Consider the following 21949-nt stretch of genomic DNA (forward strand, 5'->3'; position numbering starts at 1 on the left):
TTTTTACATCAGATCTGCAAGGTACTTAATAATGTATGATCAACTTTTTTTCAATAGATGCCCTAGTCTATATACGAAGAGAGGACAACTTGCCTTCCCATCTACAGACAGATTAATAAATAACAAGTAAAATTCTGATCTACTGCATTCCACATGTTGAATAAAGACAAACATGAATAGCTTATTATCTATTCTATTAATAATATAGCATACACCAAGGTATAATTTTCTAAATTGATTATAGAAAGTCATGTAACAATTTTATGAAAACACAGATATAGCAACACCCACATGCATGCACATTATAGACTTGTATTGAGAGAGAGTTTGACATTTGTAAATATTGAAAATGCACACTTCTTATTAAATCATTAAATATTTTTGTCTTTAGTATGAACAGACACAACAGATAGTTAGAACAAAGGTCTCCATGTTTTATAGTAATAATAGTAACAATGATACTATCAGTTTATTCAAAAACACAACATAGCCTATTAATTGTTCATACAGCGGCTCATTTATCCAGTATTATAGAAAAGTAAATGACACTATTCACAACTATGTGGAGCATTGAAGAATATTCAGACATTGAAAAACTATGGTGTAATTCGATGAGCAATAGCTATTGACAGAATGAGAATTGGGACAACAACTAAAATGTATGATCTATTTAAATGGCTAATTTTTACATGCAAAGGGTTTTCTTTGGAAACATTTTGTACACTTACCTACTGATTTGAATAGACCTTATTACATGGGAGATTTTCTTGACATTGGGGTAGATTAATCACCACATTGTCAGCAACTATTTTTTTTTTCTCGGTCTCAGACAAGTCTCAAAAAGTAAAAGAAACCAGACAAAGTGGTGATAAATCCCCCCCCCCCCATTGAATTTACTTTGATCTACTTTGCATATGGATGGTCTCAGAAATGTCTCTAGAAACAATCTATCCAACAGTTACAGCTTTACTGTTAATATAACAGGGCAATGAACCCAAGCACATTTGCAATCTAAGGAATGATCGAAATAGAAAAGAACCAAGGTGCTACAATAGCCCAGTCCAAGTCCATACTGCGACTCAAATGAAAGTCTGTGGCAGGACCTTAGCAGATCAAGCAAAATCAAATGTTCAAAAACTCAAGCAATGTTATAAAAAGTTGGCAAATTACTCCTTGTTTATGTGAGAGACCGGGCTTCAATGCTTGTACTTAGTTTTTCACAGCTCTCCATTATTTTCTCTTTACTTTTTATCCATGCTTTATTTTATTTTTTTTTATTTATTTTAATTTGGTTTTCAGAACTACATCATGTAATAAGCAGTTTTTTTCAGACACTCTGAAATGGACTGCTGTATAGGACTTACAACATGACCTTAAAAAAAAGAAAAAAAACACAACCCAACAAATACCTATATAACACATGAAATTTAAAACTAATAAAAACCCACCAGAAACTATGAAGCTTTATAGTGCAATTACTTATGTACTGACCTCATGTAGTGACCCATAGTGGAACATTAAATTCTTAAAGATAGCACATTTCTAAATCATCAGTGCTAATGTTTAAATGCAGGTATTAAGATCCATGCAATAACTCACATTAGAAAATTAATATAAGAACTACAAGGGTAATTGAAGTTAAACGACTTATCTGCTTGGATCAGCTTGACATAGTTCATTAGATGTGGCATAATTTTAGAGGTTCCATAGTGTAGGAGGCTTTAGGCTGGCATATATGCAACTTTAGACAAGCAAAATTAACAATGTGTTTAAGACTATTGAGCTTTGGTAAATGATTTAAACATTTTATTTAATCATTTCAGCAACACGAGGAGCCACAGAGGAACAGAACAATTTTTTAACTTCAGCTTTCGATACTGCTGGAGAGCAGTAAAACATATTGGCCTAGATTCGTCAACAGATACTGATGGCAAAATAGTCCAACTCTGTGCATAATAAATCAGCTTCCCAGAATAGAGATGACTTAGTTTAGACATCGATAAATCAACACTAGAGAATGCAAAAATGGGACAGGTGTACTAACCCTTTTTCTGGCATTTTTGTATTAATCAACAGCTTTAAAGCCAGTGAATTTACACATCATTAGGGAATAGGCAAGATGGTTTCATGGTACACAAACCAAAACACAACTTGTATTTGTGGTCCATAAAAGAAATTAAAAAATTAAAAATTTTTGCGCAGGTTCTATTTCAGTAAAAAATAAATAGTATTATATTGCATGTCTAAAGATAACATCGTTCATACGTAATGTGCTGCTTTAATTAATATTAAAGGGGTTGGCCACTTTCAGCAAATAATTAATATTGTTCGTGTCATGAAAAGTTATATAATTTTCCAATATATTTTCTGTATCAATTTCTCATGGTTTTCTAGATCTCTGCTTGCTGTCAATCTATAGAAAGCTTCTATGCTTACTTCCAGTGAATAGAATCCTAATCTATGGTCATGTAATGGACATGCATGAGCACAAGCTGCTATTATCACAGACAGTAATCAGAACTATGGGATACTAACAGCTTGTGCATGTGCGTGACCATCATATGACCATGGACAGATTTCAATCCACTGGAAGTAAATATGGAAGTTTTCTATAGAAGGACAGCAAGCAGAGATCTAGAAAACCATGAGGTATTGATATACAATTTTACAATATACTTTCTATAACTTTTCATTGCCCAAACCTTATCAACTATTTGCTGAAAGTTGATAACCCCTTTAAGTGTTTAATTTTTTTAAAAAAATAACTACATCTTATATTGCCATTTTAAAGTCTTTGAGACACCATATAGGAGACACAATCCTTGTATTATCCGCATCACCTCATAATATTATGGTCCTGAAAACATACAATTTATTGATAAGAAAAGGATCATTTAGTTTATATAAAAATACAAAACATAACACCACTCAATAGTGAACCCCAGAAACATATGTATCTTTTAAGAACATAGTGTTCCCTACAGTTCAAGCCTTCTCCTCCTCCCTCTTTAGCTTTCTGTGAAGGCTCTGGAATATCCCATTGCCACCCCTACCTTTTTTTTTTTTTTTTGCTTTCAGACGTTGATCTAAGTTTTAAAGAATAAAGACATATGCAACATAACATCAGTCTGAGTCTTGTGTAAGGTCAGTGCGGCCAAACATATATCAAATATTTTGAGGTGCAGAATTAACCAGTTTTAATGTTACCCTGCATGACACGCTGTATACACTAGGATGTTGTGTTCTATTAGTAAATTCTACCTCATGTCCTTCCTGGCATAAAATGCAGATGTAGCCTGCACAAGGATTCTGGTGGAGGTCACAAATTTATAGTCTAGGTGTCCTCAACCAGCACACGCACACACGCGCAACCTGGATTTGCTTGTTATTCATGCCTTGTACACCAGCAATCTAGCATACAAGGCATGATAACTGCAGCTTTCAGAGGTATGACCGAGCTCAGGAGTTTGAAGGATTGCAATAATTCCCAAAAAACATGAGATATGGTGAAGGACACTATAAGTCATTGGCTCAAATATATAAAAGCTGGTGCAAAGTGCCTAGTTTTAGTTTGCACTTGTTTTGTGCAAGTTCTGCCACATCATTGCATACTCTTAATTAATCTGCTCTCGCAACAGAATTTTGTCGCATAACCATAATTAGTATGTTGCAAACTATGAACACACACTACCAAGCCCCTTTAAGTGCACAGTATTAAACACTGACAAAATGCACATGAGACACAATTGTGACACACTATCATAATAAATATATGTGCAAACTCCAATTATACTTTTTTATGTGTAAACCAGGACAAAATACTGGCATAGAAGCAATAATATACCTTGGCCTACCCCATGACCAGTCTTTTTAGAAGATATACCATTTTAGGCTGAAGAACTGTATACACAACATATGTCCAAAGAAAAAACATGATTTCATGATATTCTGTAATGAGATGTCAATATTCTTTCGAGCATCTTTTTACTACTAGTTATATATAGGCCCAAACTGTCTCAAAAACCTATTACTACATTTATCAAAGGTTTCAGATTGCTTTGAGAAATGTTTATGTCTGGTTAAACAAATAGAGTGGTTTCTAAAAAAAAAAAAAAAAAAAAATGTGGGCTCTATTGTGCCAAAAGTATGCCAAGGATACACAATATGATGTCATTTCGAATGTGATAAATAAAAAAAAAAAAAAAAGAGAGAGACAACGCTCCCTAGTGCACAGGTTATCCCAAGATAAAGAAAAGCTTACGATTGCAGACAATTGGCTGCAAGCATACTGGCTGGCACCGATCACAGGTGTTAACAGTTGCTGCTGCTGGCAAAGGCTGCAGGTCATCATTTTGGGAAGGGTTGTCGCTCCCGATGATATTATTGAGGAGAAAAAATCTTCCCTAAAATGGTGCGTGAACTGCCACATCCATTTAAATACGACTGGCACCTTTGCCTGTGGAATATATTGGGAATCTACCATTTGATTTCATGTATTATGAACCAAACATACCTTGAGAATGCTGTACTACAGCATTTGTGTAAATTTGGCCTTCGCCTGTATTTATTTAATTCTATTATGTTCTTCATCACTATTCATCATGTGGATGATGTATATTTGTGGATTACCTTGCTCTGTTTTTGGACCAAAATCACCTTACTTTTGCCAAAGGTTCTTAACATCTAAATACACCACTGACTACTCCTGAGCTTTTATTTCATTCCATTTTATTCCATATTCACATATCAATGCAACACTTACGACATGGTATACTTAAAAGAATTTATATTTCTGCAATTACGGAGCCCTAATTTGATTCCTAATAGGTAGAACATTGCGTGAAACATTACAGTAAAATACTGTTAATTCCCAAGTCATCTCACATTCTTCAACAACTGAAATATGATCTCCTGTAAATTATGTTACATTGTGCTTCTACAATTTGTATTCTCTGCTGAATTTTTATTTTGCTTTAATATTTATGATTTAGAATGTGTGGGATTATAACAGGAAAGATTTTTTTCCACATCATCTATACCAAGACTCAGAATAATTACATTTTTAGATTTACTTCATTTTAATACTACTGGTTGCCTCTACAACCCTTTCTTTCATATCCTCATTTTCATGCCAAAGGAAGATGTTAAATGGCAGGGCACGATGCACAACTAAGAGTTAAAAGGTTGAGGTACCGTATATACTCGAGTATAAGCCGACTCGAGTATAAGCCGAGACCCCTAATTTTACCACCAAAAACTGGGAAAAACTACTGACTCGAGTATAAGCCGAGGGTGGGAAATGCATTGGTCAAACCCCCCCCAGTAGTATACAGCCTGTCAGCCCCCAGTAGTATACAGCCTGCCAGCCCCCAGTAGTATACAGCCTGCCAGCCCCCAGAAGAATACAGCAGCCCCTAGTAGTATACAGCAAGCCCCTAGTAGTATACAGCAGCCCCCCTGTAGTATACAGCAGCCCCCTGTAGTATACAGCAGCCCCCTGTAGTATACAGCAGCCCCCTGTAGTATACAGCAGCCCCCATGTAGTATACAGCAGCCCCTAGTTGTATAGAGCCAGCCCCCATGTAGTATACAGCCAGTCCCAGTAGTATACAGCAACCCCCCTGTAGTATACAGCAGCCCCCATGTAGTATACAGACAGCCCCCCTGTAGTATACAGACAGCCCCCCTGTAGTATACAGACAGCCCCCCTGTAGTATACAGACAGCCCCCATGTAGTATACAGCAGCCCCCATGTAGTATACAGCAGCCCCCATGTAGTATACAGCTGCCCCTAGTAGTATACAGCCTGCCCCTAGTAGTATACAGCAGCCCCCATGTAGTATACAGCAGCCCCCATGTAGTATACAGCAGCCCCTAGTAGTATACAGCCTGCCCCCAGTAGTATACAGCCTGCCCCTAGTAGTATACAGCCTGTCCCCACGGCCCTTAAAAAAATAAACTTAAATACTCACCCTCCGATGTCAGCGCGGCTCCCCGATGTCGGCGCGACTTACCGATGTCCCCTATGTCAGCGCGTCCCGTCTTCTTTCCTCTCCGCGGCTCCTCTTCACTCTTCCCGCGCCCATGCTTTCTTCTAGCAGGCGCATACTATGACGCGGCCGCTGCTGACGTCATGTTTTCTTCATGGCCGCGTCGATGATAGAAGAAAGAAGAGAGAAGAGGAGCCGCGGAGAAGAAAGAAGACGGGACGCGCTGACATCGGGGAGCCGAACTGACATCGGAGGGTGAGTATTTAAGTTTATTTTTTTAAGTGGGTAATTTTTTGGGGGTAATAGACTCGTGTATAAGCCGAGGGGACGTTTTTCAGCACATTTTTTGTGCTGAAAAACTCGGCTTATACACGATTATATACGGTAAGTACTTTACCAATCTTTGCTGACAACCTGTATAGCTTAGGGCCTATTAAGGCCCTAGGTTTGTCTTTGCTTACCAATATATATTGATTGGCATAGTAAAGTCCACAACATGAAGAGTTCAGTATATTGAACAAACATTTAAATGGTCACATATTGGGGTCTCCATGTTAAATGAATAAAACTGAAGTAAATAAAAAGTAAATGAACAAAAACTTATAAGGAGTTGCCACTAGTGATGAGTGAACCCATTAAAATGTTATAATCCTATTCAGGTTTGGTAACCAATTTAAGTGCCAACAGCATATAAATTACTCCGGGCGTGTGTGCACTGAGACTAACAAGCTGGCAGAGCTGTGTGCCAACATTTTGTGGCCCACCTTCATCAGGGAGTAGAAATTCTTCTTCAAAAGGCAGCACCCAGTGCCACCTGCATGCTGGTTTTGGCGACCGCGATTTATCCATTTAAATAAATATTTCCGCTGACCTAAAAAGCAGTATTTAAAGAATTAAAGAGGTTTGCACATTAAAGAAGTTCCTCAAAATTCTACTAATACCCTAGTGATGTTTACATAAGATAATTTTAACCCCTAACTTTATAGTTTTACTCAATTTTAGTGTTTTAGTGTTGACATCATGTTTACTATGCGTTTTGTAAATGCAAATGTTAACAGTAATCACCTCTCCTCAGCCGTTGTAATGTGTTTCAAAACGCAATTAAAATGCAACCTGTGACCACACCCTTAACAACATGTGTGACCGCAGCCTCATATGTCGTCATCTCCCTGGGGTGTGACTAGAGTGCTTAAAATTGCAGGCCACGACCTCATTTACCGTAGCGTCCACCCCTGTATAAAGCCCTTCACATGGCTTGTGTCCATGTTGATTTGAGACATTTGCAACAAAAAGTAGCAAAATTTGCGCCTGCCAGGATAGAAAAAAAATGGACATGTATCACAATTAAAAAGACATGAACACTCATAAGGCACAAAAAAGAGCTGCCAAATGCCTCAAATATTCACCAAAGAAAAAAAACTAAAAACTATGATACATGTCCCCCAATTACACACTCTGATCTGCTTCCTCCTATAATCAATAAAACACACAGTCAGCTCCGCCAGAAAGACCTTATCTGTCTGTAGCTTGTAGAGTAAGTCTCTGCATGCTGCTTGCTGGCAGGAAGTGCCTGTGCATGAGGTGGTCTTGTAATGCACGGGGGGAGTGGCAGGAGGCCGAGAACACTGCAGTGTGCAGACAAGAGAAGCTATGCAACAGAAGAATCAGACCATAGTCAGAAGATTTACAAAGGACAACCAAGATTGTAAACACCAGGACTGATAAAGACAGATTGGAATTATATCAGTAAAATGCTGTATTTTTGTTAAATACATTGAATTGCAGAATGTGTTATTTTGTTATACTGGGTATATTTAAGAATCTTTTCTTCATGGGAATACCCCTTTAAGTCCAGCAACTGGAGCTACTAGTTGCCACAAACACCTTTAAAAACAGTTAAACATAATGCTTAGGTCATGTTTGTTTTTAAGTGATCAAAAGGGGATTATTTTTGTATAACTACCTCATAAAAAATGAAAAAAAAAAAAAAAACACATTCAAAAAAAGGTATAGCCCCAAAGTTGCAATGAAAAATCCCACAACTCAACAAATTTAATTTTATATGGGTCTTTAAAGGTAAACTGTCACTAGGGACCTCTTTTTCCCTAAAGACAGGTTGCAGAAGTCCATCACACCTGCAGTGCAAAAATGCATCTCTAATGCCTTTCTAAGCATTTGCATAACATTATAATTGTGTGTTATAACTTACCTTGAACCCTGACAAAATCATTGGATAGCCAGAGGGGGTGGTCTTTGGTTTGGATGAGTTTCAAAAAACAACATGTAACTTGTCTGTGTTACTCAGATCTTAGTCCCCACCTTAGTGCTCCTGTACAGCTCCTCCCACCCCCACTGATGTAATCTCATCAAGCTGTGTGATCTGTGAAGGAGCAGGAGGAAGAGCTATACAGGAGCACAAAGGTGGGGGCTAAGAGCTGAGGATCTTAGTGATAAGGGGCAAAGGATGTAGAGATGAGCCTTTTTAACTTAAATCCAACAATTTATTGGACAGGTAACAGACAAACACCACCTAAAATGGTTCACCAACTTTCCAATAGCAGCACAATGAGCAGGCATACAATTATACAAAACAAAATGCAACAAAAACATTACAGTATGTTTAGAGGATGCCAAGAATAAGAGAAACAGATTTTCAGTCAAACTTTGTCTAAGCCGTGGCTTGAATCCAAAATAATAGATGTGCATTTTAGTTGCGTGGTTTGTATTAGTAAAACACTGTACTGTAGGAGCTAGCATTACTTTAATGATTGCAGTCAAATGATAAAAAATAGCTGGAGGTGGGGCCAGCTATCGTGCCAGGTGGCTGCGGATTCAGAGGGCACCAAAAACCCAGCAACAATCCACTGCCATCTGGAGAAGGGGGACACCAAATCACCCTAAAACCTGAACCATATGCCTGCTGGGAACCTCATCATCAACCCCATACCAGTTTTTACTGGGCTCATATTATTTGTCAGGCTCAGACGAGCTGAGGCAGACCTTGTTTCCCAGTCAAGCCTGGGACCCATTCCAAGCACTATGAGCAACTCTTGGGACTTGGGTTGCTCTCTGATAAAGACCCCAAATTGCATGCTTTCAATTTAATGCATTAGGCCTCGATTTGCTTCCGCGGACGGCATCCGATCTGTCGGCTGCACCAAAACTTGGACTTCAGACTGCCTGCTGAGGGGGACCAGGCCTATCTACTATCTTCCTCTGCAGGTCTGTGCACCCCACTTCCAGCCTCTGGAGCTCAGTATGTCTACTAGCTTGAGCCACTTAGCGCACTACCGCTCCCATCTGCTGTTCCAGGGCTCAGGATTAGCTCAAGCAAGGCCCAAATAAACAAGCCCTACATCTTTCTCTACAGTGCAGCCTCAATGCTCAGCTGCACTGTCCCTTTAAAATTCTCTTTGCCACCCATTTTTCCTGCCACCCATTTATAAGCAGTTGCACTCTCACTGCCCTAACATGTGGGGTTAGTGCAACCGAGGACCAGTTCTCCATACTCCTAGGCCACTGCTACACCTCCTTCAAGAAACCTGTGCTTCCATAGTACTTACAGTAAGGCAGCCAGAGGAACAAGTATGCTTATTGCTATCTGAGTGCCATCACATATGTGTCCTTATATGCACCCAACACCGGCCATGTGACATGGATAAAGGATGCGCTGAGCAAGATATGCACACTAGCAGAAGGTATCTGGGTAGTTGGTGGGGACCTAAACAGGTCATTGGATCCCATTCTGGACTACTCTACAGGCAAATCTATACTAGAAAGTAGTCATAGGCCCGATTACTATTTCAGAGAAGAACTTAGATATGGTGCCTAATCGAGACACTTTTAGACAATCCCAAAGATATAGAATGGGTAACAAAATTAGTTTCTTTCACTGATAACCTAACTTTAGATGCAACCCCCATTGTATACTAGGATGCCCACAAAATGGCTATAAAGGCGAGAATTTATAGCTCTGGGTTGCAGGATCAAGAAGCACAGAATGGCCGCTGTTGTTGAATTACTCCAAAATATATCTACTCTGGAAAGAATTACTAAACATACAAAAGCAGTACAGTTACAAGAGGAGCCGATTCTCTTGAGAAAAAAAAAAAACTTCTAGATCTACTTAACATAAAACATGGCAAGAATTATCAATATAGTAGATATCGGTTTTATGCCCACGGAAACAAAGGTAATGAACTTATGTCCCACCTCATCAAAGGGGATAGAAGAACCACTTATACATCCTCGATCAAAGTTCCCCTAGGGGCCACCTTAACCAAAACTAGTGAGATAGCAGAAGGATTTAGAAAATTCTACTGAGCCCTATACAACTTGCCAACAGTCCATTCTAATAGGGAACCACGTTTTCAGCCAGATATAAACAACTTTCTTGCTAAACTTGACCGGCCAAGATTAAAGTATGATATAGGGCGAGACCTAACAAAGCCAGTTACGCAAAAAGAAATCAGAGACATTCTACATTCACTACCATTATGAAAATGTCCCGCATCAAATGGACTGCCCATCAGTTATTATAAGAAATTTGTGGACACACTGGTGCCACACATGTCAGACTGGTGTAAAGTGCTCCTGGTAGGCATACCCCCTCTCAAAAAAGCCTTAGAAGTGATCATAACAATTCTACCTAAGCCGGGAAAGAACACAGAATTTTATAGAAGCTATAGACCAATTTACCCAAGATATGGGCAAAACTGCAAGCAAAAGGACTAAGCCACCACCTCCCGAAACTCATCAATGAAGAACATTCAGGGTTAGTTCCAGGGTGGGACAGGAATCAATTCTCCAATAGAGTAATACAAGCCATAGCTTATGCTATAGAAAGAAATACGTCCCTAGTCCTTCTCGGTACAGATGCTGAGAAGGCATTTAATATGCTGGCCATTTCTTGTGGCAGTTCTTTAAAAGTTTGGACTACCCTCAATAATAATAATTCTTTACTTATATAGCGCCTACAGATTACGCGGCGCTGCACAAAGCATGTCAAATTGGTCCCTGTCCCCATGGAGGTTACAATCTAAACAACCTAACAGTATGTTTTGGAGGGTGGGAGGAAATCTGAGTACCCAGAGAAAACCCACGCAAACATGGAGAGAACATACAAACTGTTTGCAGATGTTGACCTGACTGGGACCCTTGCAATTTATTAATTCTACAGTGACCCTTTACAACAATCCCAGTGCAATGGTGAGAGTAAATGGTTGCTTGTCAGACTAATTTATCATTAAAAAACAATCACCAGGCAAGGGTTCCCACTGTCCCCAACACTTTTCATCTTAGTTGTTGAGACTCTCCTGCAAATAATCAGGGAACATCCCCCCATTCAAGGGCTGGAAATAGCTGGCACTATGCACATGTGTGCCACATTTTCAGATGACCTTTTATTAATGCTGTCAGATCCAAGCAAATCCTTCCCTCATATAATAGAATAGTTTGACACTTTTAGAAATTTATCCAACTTTAAAATTAATTAGGAAATGTCCGAAGCAATGTTCAGTTTACCTGGAACTCCTCTAAACTATATGAGGCTCATCACTTGCACAGTGTAAAATGAAATTCAGAATAGGTTAAACTCCCTAGCCCTTCCCTATGTATCATGGATAGGAAGAAAAAACTACTTAAAACATTTATAATGCCCAAGCTACTAAAATACTGCAAATGGGGTTCATTCTACTCCCCCTACGATTTTTTAATCAAGTCAAATCTGTCTTATTTGCTTTCACATGGAAAGGTAAGTAGGCCAGACTGGCTTATGATAAGTTAACTATGAAAAAAGATGAGGGCAGATTTGGCCTACTCAATGCTCACTCATATTACATCTGAAGAGATAAGTGCAGCTCGCTAAGCCTTTGATAGGTCATCTAGGTTCTAAACTACAATTAGCCGCAAAGTCAGCTATGAAAGCCAAGCTGTGGTTAAAGGACTTGCCAGGCACGTGTGACAACCCTTTAACTAAAGGCATGGTCCAGACCTTGCATTCCTTCAAGGACATGTCAGGTGTCATAAATACACCATTAATGCCCATGGATCTTACTCCACTTCTCTTAAGGGCTTGTCTACCAGTTAATGAAGAAACATGGTCTAGGTGGCATAACATTTCTGTTAAGGATTGATTTAAACCTAAATAAGAGGTCAGATTCTCGTATCTTGTGTCTAAGCAGTCGGCTTTATTTATAAGGGGGCCGGCCGACCCCCCCCCCCCCAGCACGCCCCTGTCAGCAGGGACCTGTAGGAGAAGCAGGCCGCATCGCAAATATTGCGTAATCGCTGCTGGCTACCTGTGATTCGGCGCTGTGTGTAAGCCTAGCCAGCGGCAATGTGAAGGAGAAAGTCTGCGGCTGCAGCCGCTGTCAGTGCGGTGCAGCAGCATCGCAGGGAGCGGGCAGTGGTTACGCAATATATGCGATTTTGCCGGCTTCTCCTACAGGTCCTCGCTGACAGGGGCGTGCTGGGGGTGTGTCGGCCGGCCCCCTTATGAATAAGGCCGACTGCCCAGACACAAGATACCAGAATCCGACCTCTTATTTAGCACATTTGGTGTGGGTCATTTTCGGGGTGACAAGTCCTCTTTAAGACATAAGAAGCTATTATTATTATTATTATTATTATAATCATCTAACTATATGCACTTGTTGCACTGTACGATATGGTTACATTTATTTTGGCGATTACAAGCAGGACCGGTTTCCATCCTGGGCCATCTACTCCTTCCCTTCCCCCTTTCTTAATGTCCTCCTACCTCACCCCCTCACCTGGCCCTTATCCTCAGATGTCATACCCTGTCCCTCTTCCCTCCTCTGAAGGCACAAATTGTTCATAGAAGCTAACTGTAACAACAAATATCTGTGGATATCTGCTATTTTAACTGTGATTATCTTAAAGGGAGCCTTGTATGTTTTTGTTGAAAACAATATAAAAGATTTATACAAAAGAAAAATACCTGAACTGGTATTCTCAATTCTCATAACGAAAAGTTGCTAAATTGGGATAGTTTAGACGAGGTGAAAGGATGCTTAGAGCTGATCTAATTTACAAAACTAGTGTAGTGTAATGTAGTGAGTACATAAAAACTGGCACATGATTTATTCTTTCCAAGAACTGTACAAAGGACAAGGGGACATACATTTTGGATAGAGGAAAGGTAAGATCTAGAGCAATGTAAAATATTTGTAGCAATAAACAAAAAATCTATGCTACTCTAAAATGATCATACTTGTTATACCTATTGTTAACCTCTTACTGCTTCCTGATATACTATTACAGCATGGAAAACAACAAATTGTACACCATACAGAAATATTATGTCAAGGACCCAATACCCGTTCAGCTCTTCACTAGAACTCAATCGACAGCAGGAAACACAGGGTGTTGGATGCATCTTACAGCTGATATCCCTGTGTAACATAAGTGGTCAGAGCAAGCTCCTTTTGCAGGCATTAACCCTTTAAATACAGTGATATATAGGAGGTTTATAATATTATGTATTTCAATGCTCATTAAAAACAAAAATTATCCCCCCAAAAAAGTAAATTCGGAAATCTCCTTGAAGATTCAAAAAAAAAAAACAAAAAAAAAAAAAAACACTGTTTGATTTGTAAGCCGCTTGACATTAAAATAAAATCTTCGGAAATTTTTAATTTAAATTATGAATTATGGCCAACTTCACCAAATAAGCGAAGCGGGAACGCAGCCTGACAAGATAATGTCTGTGCCAGCTCGAAAAGACCGAGCTGAGGGCCAAGATCCCACTATAACATCAAAGAGTGCACTCTTTTTACACTGACATCAGATGATTCCATAGATTATGACAGAACCTGTTCTGTTAAACGCGGATACATGTGGAAAGCCCCCCAAAAGAGTGCAGAGGATGTCGGCAGTAATTTTGCATTGACATCACTGATCATTTTGCCCTTCTTTTCACGTGTCAGTGTCCTCTTTCAATCGGTCAATAATCCATCAGTATTGCTAAAGCCAAAAACAAACAGGAGTTGATCCAGAATAGAGATGAGCAGCAAATGGGATACTTGCATTTCCTCTGTGTTCTATATGCACTCCTGCTTTTGGCTATCAATCCTGAAGCTTTTCATCATTCTGATAGATGAAATGAAGGGGAAAACCAAACATAGTGGCAACGTCATAGAGTGATGGAGAGTGAAAACAGCATTATGGAAATCACAGGGTGCTCCAGGGAGACAGCGGTCAGTTGGCAGCAGCATGAGTAGGCTGCAGAGTGGCACAATGAAAAATTATGGAGGTGGCAGAAACATGGTAGGCCACAAAGTGGCACAATGATAAGAGTGTGGAGGTGGCGGCAGCAGAAGCAGCAGCAGGAGCCCACAGGTGGCAGCAACATGGTGGCAGAAACAGGGATAGCCACAGAGTGGCACAATGATTTAGTGTGGAGGTGGCATCAACAGCAGGATCCCACAGGTGGCAGTAACAGGGAAAGCCACAGAGTGGCACAATTATATAGTGTGGAGGTGGCATCAGCAGCAGCAACAGGAGGCCACAAAGTGGCACAATGATAAGAGTGTGGAGGTGGCGAAAGAAGAACCGCGACTCATTTCTCAACGTTTGGAGGAGGCGTCATGGCTGATCTATTCTGATGCATTAGGCATTGGTGAGTTGAAATACCAAAAAGAACCAGAGCGGCAATAAACTCCAACATATAAAAATATATAATATTCTTTATTGAAAGTACATAAATACAACATATATAACGCTCAAATGGGAAAAGAATATAGATACAGTATATAGGGGACACAAGTAGCCCCAGATGGAAAAAGGGCAACATAGGAGACCAGTGGCTACCCCTATTAGTCCAGACGCGTGTTTCGCACAAATGCTTCGTCAGGAGCGGAACGCGCGTCGGGGTGCATCCTTTGGCTTTCCCCTGAACTGCCCAGTGTCTGTCCATTATGTTTTCGGGTGAGTGTGCAATAGTATTTTGATATATTTTTTACTAACACCGGACGGTACCTCCAGTGTTGTGTATGGTTCATATTTTTCTTACTGCACTACTGCCACTTTTTGCCCAATGTATTTGAGTCTAATACTTTGACCATATTACTTTTATTTTCAACTATACTATTTGGACTCTGGACTAATAGGGCTAGCCACTGGTCTCCTGTGTTGCCCTTTTTCCATCTGGGGCTACTTGTGTCCCCTATATACTGTATCTATATTCTTTTCCCATTTGAGGGTTATATATGTTGTATTTATGTACTTTCAATAAAGAATATTATATATTTTTATATATTGGAGTTTATTGCCGCTCTGGTTCTTTTTGGTATTTTGAGTATATTGTTGGAGAGGCCTTGATGATGTATGGATGAGTATAGGGGTAGGTTTGGTTTTGTATTGGTGAGTTGAAATCCTGGCCGATCCAAGCCTGATTCATCTTGACAAAGGTCAGTCTCTCCACATTACGGGTGGACAAGCCGGTTCTCCTGGGTGTAACGATAGCCCCAGCCGCATTGAACACCTGCTCTGATGCCACACTACTGGCCGGGCAGGACAGCTTCTCTACTGAAAACTCCGCAAGTTGCGGCCACGCATCAAGTTTGGCTGCCCAGTAGTCCATGGGATCTTCTACCTCAGGTGGTATCCAAGTAGGCCACCACCTGCTGGTGCAGGGTCTGCTTCATATCCTGCTGCTGGTGGTGGCTACCCTCCTCACTAGGCGGGTGAAGGAAATTGCTCATTAAGGAATCCAGACTTAAGCGACTGTTGATGTAACTGCTACTGCTCCTACCCCCCCAGCTCCCCACAGCAGCCGTAGTACGTGAGCAATGACTGCCAGGAATCCCCCGGTCAGACCTGACAGAGGATGGACAATGGCGCACATAGGTAGCAGCCAACTGTGTGCTCAGTATTTCTCTATAGTATGGCAGTTATTTCTTCCTCTCAGCAGTAGGAAAAAAGTCACCCATTTTGGACAGGTAGCGAGGGTCCAAGAGGGTGGAGAGCCAAAAGTCATCCCTATACCGGATGTTGACTATTCGGCTGTCACTAGTTAGGCAAAGCAGCATGCTGCGGGCCATCTGCGCAAGTGACTCTGAGGGACTCCCGGTCTCCATATCCACAGTATACTGCCACGGTGCTTCTGGGTCATCTGCCTCGTCTTCTACCTCCTCCGGATCCTCCTGCTCCTCCTCTCCTGTCACCTGAGTAGAAAAACCACAAATTGCACCAGACTCTGCTTGTGCTCCAATGTCCTCCTTCTCCAGTTCAGCCCCCACCGGACTCATGTGGCCATGAGATGTAGTCTCCACTTCTCCAATGCCCTGACCAGACAGATTTTGCAGCAGGAGTTCCAGGACATGAAGCAGTGGAATGACATTATTCATCCCGCAGTCCTGGCGACTGACAAATAACATGGCCTCTTCAAAAGGCCTGAGCAAACGGTAGGTGTCACGCATGAGCAGCCAGTGGCTGACATCAAAGTTACACAGGGGAGTACTACGGTCCTTCAAAAAATCATTAATGGCTTTTCTCTGTTCATACAGGCGGTCTAACATATGGAGGCTGGAATTCCAACGGGTGGAAACATCGTATATCAGCCTATGTTGGGGTAAGCTGTTCTGGCACTGCAACTCGGGGAGGGTGTGCTTGGCTTTGTAAGAATGGCTGAAGTGCGTGCACAGTGTCCTGGCCATTTTTAGAAGGTCTTGCAGATGGGTTTAAGACTTCAGGAACTTGTTGACTACCAGATTGAACACGTGCGCCATGCAGGGCGCATGGACAATCCCTCCTCTGTCCAGTGCGGACACCATGTTCCTCCCATTGTCTGTCACCATGGTTCCAATTTTTAGTTGTCGCGGAGAAAGCCACACATGGATTTATTCTTGCATGATGCAGAGCGGTTCCTCCCCTGTGTGACTTGGTTCGCCCAGGCAAACCAGGTGTAGAACTGCGTGACACCGCTGTGCCCTGCACATGTGGCATGATGGAGCAGCACTTATGGAGGCTGAGGTGGTGGTGGAGAAGGAGGAGGCGGACACTGGTGCAGGAGCAGCAGTTTGACAACGTGGAGGAGAAAGCGCCGTCTCTTGTGTAAGTTGTTGGTGTGGCTGGGCGGGAAGCACATTCACCCAGTGGGCCGTAAAGGACATATACTGGCCCTGACCATAATTACAGCTCCACACGTCCGCGCTGCCGTGCACCTTGGAAGAAACTGATAAGCTCAAGGACTGGACCACCTTCTGTTGTACATATTGGTGAAGGGCTGGCACAGCCTTTTTGGAAAAAATTTGCGGCTTAGAACTCTCCACCTCAGTTCGGCCCAAGCCATTAGTTCTCTGAAGGGTGCAGAGTCCACGACTTGGAAAGGGAGAGACTGCAGTAACAACAACTTCGACAAGAGCTTCTGCACCTTAGGATGGCTGGACGCATAGAGTTGTCTTTTTGTAATTGCCTCGCTCAACGACTGCTGGCACCATGCGTAGCGAGGATCAGGAGCACCTGGATCGGAAAATGATGTCAAAGACAAACAGCTCCCTTCGGCAGAGGTGCTGGAGCCTTGACTTACTGAAACAGCATGTATGCCACTAGGTGCTGCTGCTGTTGCTGCGCCTGCAGGATGGACCGCATCTGACACCTGTCTCTCCCAGGCCATTGGATGGTGATGCTGCATGTGTTGGCGCAGGACACGGCCACGGTTAGCTCCCTGGCTACGCTTCACTTCTGCCCTCTGGTGTCTTTACAAAAATCTGCCACACCGCCGAGGTGGTAATTTTACCGCCAACAGAATGCACTAAGCGACTACTACCGCCGCTTTCTCGCTTAACCCCTGTGCCACTGCTTATTTGGGCCTGTGAATCGGGATTTTTCCCCTGCGGACTCACATCCTCGCACTGCTGCCACCCTGACTCACAGCCACAGTAGCAACTTGCTGCCTGCTCCGCAAGCTGACACACTCTTCGCCCGACAATGTCGAATCCCCTGCTACACCCGGCTCCCAAGTGCGATCGGCTACATCATCGTCAATTTGCGTTTCCCGGTCACTGCTACTCTCCTCACCGGTGTCAGTATGCACAGCCTGCCTACTGCAGCGGAAGTCTGCCCCAACTCTTCACTGTAAAGCAGCTGCTGACTGTCCTCAAACACTTCTTCCTCGCTGAATAGTGGCGCTAAGCCCAGACCACCTAGTAGCTCTCTGGCTGCGGGAAAGGAACAGGACAGAGCCTGGTTGAGGACAGGTGAGGGCCGCTGACCGGCTCCTGGGCCATGCCAACTTATTGTTGTATCAGTGGAACCTACGGACTCTTGGCTGGGGTTGTCAGATGTTATATTTGAGGAATTAGATGACCTAGTCAACCATTCAACAACCTTTGGGTTGTTGATCAACACACTGCCACTAGATGACAATGGCAGTTCTGACCTCAGAGTCACCCCTGCTGCGACATCCGCTTACTGTGCTGCCACCTCTGCCTGCTCCACCTGCCACCTTTCTGTCTGACATAGTGGTTTATAAACTACATGGATTTGACATGTAAATCTGGCTGTAAACTAGAGCCCCCAAAAGGTATTGCAATGTTCGTTATACAGATACCCCACAACTGACAGTGTAATTTCAGCAAAAATCACTGTATAAACTACGTGAATTTGACACGTGAATCTGGCTGTAAATAGAGCCCCCAAAAGGTATGGCAATGTGCGTTATACAGATAACCCACAACTGAAAGCTCACTACTGCAGATGCATGAATGTCAAACAGATTTCTTCCTATTTGATTTTGTCACTAAATAGAACTGCTATTTGGGGTATATAGAACCCCTTAGAGAACAGCGAGGGATTGCAGCAAGAATCGCACAGTACAATAGCAGCAGCTGGATGCTACAACATGAAGTGTGAAGTGCTGAGAAAGAAAATGGCTGGGTTTTATAGGGCTGTGTGACATCACATAAGCCTTCCCGTCGCTGATTGGCTTACAGGTCTGCAGATGTCATCGGGGGTGTTCCTTTCTCCTTCCCAGAGTTCTCTGCCCCATGTAACACGTTGTTCTCGTGCCCATTTAGCAGAAACATGAGGGGAAAACAACTAACTTCGTTCCCACAAATCAGCATAAACTTTGACTTTGTAGCGAATCGAATTTTTCCTGAAATTCTAACCGAAGTTAAAATCATTAGAATCAATTCGCCCATCTCTACTAATAACAAATTAGGGTGGTAAAACTGCCTGAAAAGGCTAGGTTTTTAAAAGTTTTGACTTTTTTCATTTTTTTTAAAAATAAATAGACTCAAAACATAACTAAAATTTACCATTAACATGAAGTAAAACATGTGAAGTAAAATCACGTAAATCAGTAATTAATCAAATAAGTCAATTGTATAGCATAGACACAAGCAAAATATTGTTGTATCAATGGAGATCTAGACCTTCGTGTATCTTTATTTTATACCCTTTTCAATATCGGAAGGTTTATGGTTTGATCGTATATAGGTTTGGGTGGTCCATTACATAAAAGTAGAATGACAGTTCTATGATCACACAATAACATACTGGAAACAATATTGCCACGTATGTCAAAATGTCCTAACATGGAATTCAGCTACAGTTCATTTTATTGGACCTAGGAACTGGACATAAATACAGGCCATCTGGATCCCAACTTTACCAGAATAGTTTATCTATTTCGAAGGAACCTTTATCCACATTAATTTCTCAATGTCAGCTACTGTATTTCAAAATGAGTGCTAAACTCCCACATCCTAGACTTCGATAGTCTCTGTTTATTCCTAATAGTTATACAAGGCCAATGGAATGACTCCCGCATGCCAGGATGCAGATGAGCCTGCAACTTGTTATTTAGTGGAGAAGTTGATAAGGTCATATAAAATACAAAGTACAGACACAATGAAGTCTTTACTAGTTCTTCACTAACTAGGTAAGCTAAATTATTTTAACAGCATTGTGAGTTAAAGTTTTCGAAAGTTATAGTTATATAAACCAACGCATGTCAAATTAATTAATGACAATCTGTCAGGTCCGAACAAACAAAAACAATAAATTTCTAAGAATTTTTTTGAAAGTTGTGACTTTCTACTTACTGGCCACTTCTTTTTTTTTTATTTAGCTTTCATGAAATTTTTAAATTACATTTTTTAAAAGATCGATATGCTGATCCTCTTTAGCCACTGCTGTTTACATCAGAAAATTACATAACATTTTAATGTGTGATTTAAGCCAGAGGTAGAGAATGGTAAATATTTCCTTGCAACATTCTAACCGTCTAAAATCATTACAAACTGTATTACATATAATTTGTCTTCATGTTGTCTTTCCAATTTTTGTGCACCTTGCATTTGCCTAATAGCTCTTTTTCCTGGAATGATCAGTATTAGGGAAAGAGCAGACAGACGAATGGAAAATGGATGAGTGCAAGTGAGGTAAGTATATATGCATTTTTTTTATTTTATTTTAACATTTTAGGACCATATGAAGTTTGTAAAATCCATTAAGGCTGGAATCATTCAAGTTTTTTTGTGCCAGCTTTTGTATCATTTTTGAGCCACAGTCTGGAAAGGATCCAAAATGAAGGGAAACTAAAAAGGAAAGACTAATATTTCTGTCACCTTTTGTATTCTCATATGTGTTTGGCTCAAAAAACCTAAACCAAAACATTGGTTTATAAAATACATGCGTGAAAAATTGTGTGTATAAAATACAAAATATATTGTATGTTACAGAATCTATTTTTGTCAGTGGTAACTTATCGTATGAACAAAACCCATATATATTCATAATCTAGATTATAGCAACTGATCTGCATTTGTTATTTCAGAATCCCGGAGTGATTCCAAAAAGAAGAGCATGGGACTTGACAGAAAACAAACAAGATGTTTGGAACACAACCTAAATTCTTTACCCCTGGTCATGTCTAGCTACAGTTCAAGTTGTCTCCTGCTAGATGAAGCATGAATCCTGAGAGACATGGCTACAATGGTGTACCTTGAAATAGGAAGCAATCCACACTCAATGTCATTCATGAAAAGCCTCAGAGAAAACTCAACAGCTCTTTTCAGCTTCTTTTCTTAAAGAAAAACACACCCAGAGGCTCATAGTCAGTAGTAATATAGAAACTAAGTGCGAAATCCTGCAGAAAAAGACAAGATGACGACTTTGGCAAAGTACTAGAGAAGAGCATACGTCTATAGCTGGATTACAATATAAAATGAATAACACATAGAAAAAGTACTGTAGGTAGATAGTGCCAACATTCTAAAATGGCTTCTAAACTGCATATTTACAGGTGAACTGCTACTGTGTATCACCAAAGAAATTTTTTCTCATATCAAAGTAAAGCACAACATGATGAATGAAAGAATCAGATCTTTCTCAAATATTGATTCAAGTCACAATCTTCTTTGGGGAGACATTACAGAGTGATCAACAGTAGTGTGGAGCAGGGTTTATATAAAACTTTGCAGATAAAGGTCTCCTGGACCCGACCCTGAACTTCGTTAGAAATTGCTGTTGGGTACGTCTCAACCGCCATTAATTGGCAGCATAGATTGTGGATGGTTACCCGTTATATGCCAGTGGCAAAGTTATAGTCTACATTTAAATTCTAGTGGCCGCGTGCTCCAGCACTAATCTGCCAGTTGTGTAGAGCACCAGCATTTTGGGAGAAAATCTTTGCACGCTGATGACATCATCAGGATTGAAGACCCTCACAAAAATGATGGCAAGTAGCTACAATCATTTAAATGTTGCTGGTGACTTTGCCAGCACCAATTGCAGTGGTTACTAGATGGGGTCAGACTTTGGTACCCAAACAGGTTTTGCGAGCACAAATTTGAATGTTTTCTGTCATCAGTAATCAACAGCTTTCATGCACATAAATATTGTTTTTGTACATACGTTATCCATTAAAGGGGTATTCTCGTCTGGGCATTCACATTCAGTTTGATAAATCTTCCATATATAAACATTTC

General features: G+C 41.0%; 1 protein-coding gene across 5 annotated transcripts in view; it reads right to left on the reverse strand.

Moving 5' to 3' along the window:
- NAALADL2 (N-acetylated alpha-linked acidic dipeptidase like 2) overlaps positions 1 to 21949 on the reverse strand; it is a 509493-nt gene that overhangs the window by 280700 nt on the left and 206844 nt on the right. The gene's annotated exons all lie outside the window — the stretch shown is intronic.

This window comes from Engystomops pustulosus, chromosome 3 (assembly GCF_040894005.1).
Source record: "Engystomops pustulosus chromosome 3, aEngPut4.maternal, whole genome shotgun sequence".
Taxonomy (NCBI): domain Eukaryota; kingdom Metazoa; phylum Chordata; class Amphibia; order Anura; family Leptodactylidae; genus Engystomops; species Engystomops pustulosus.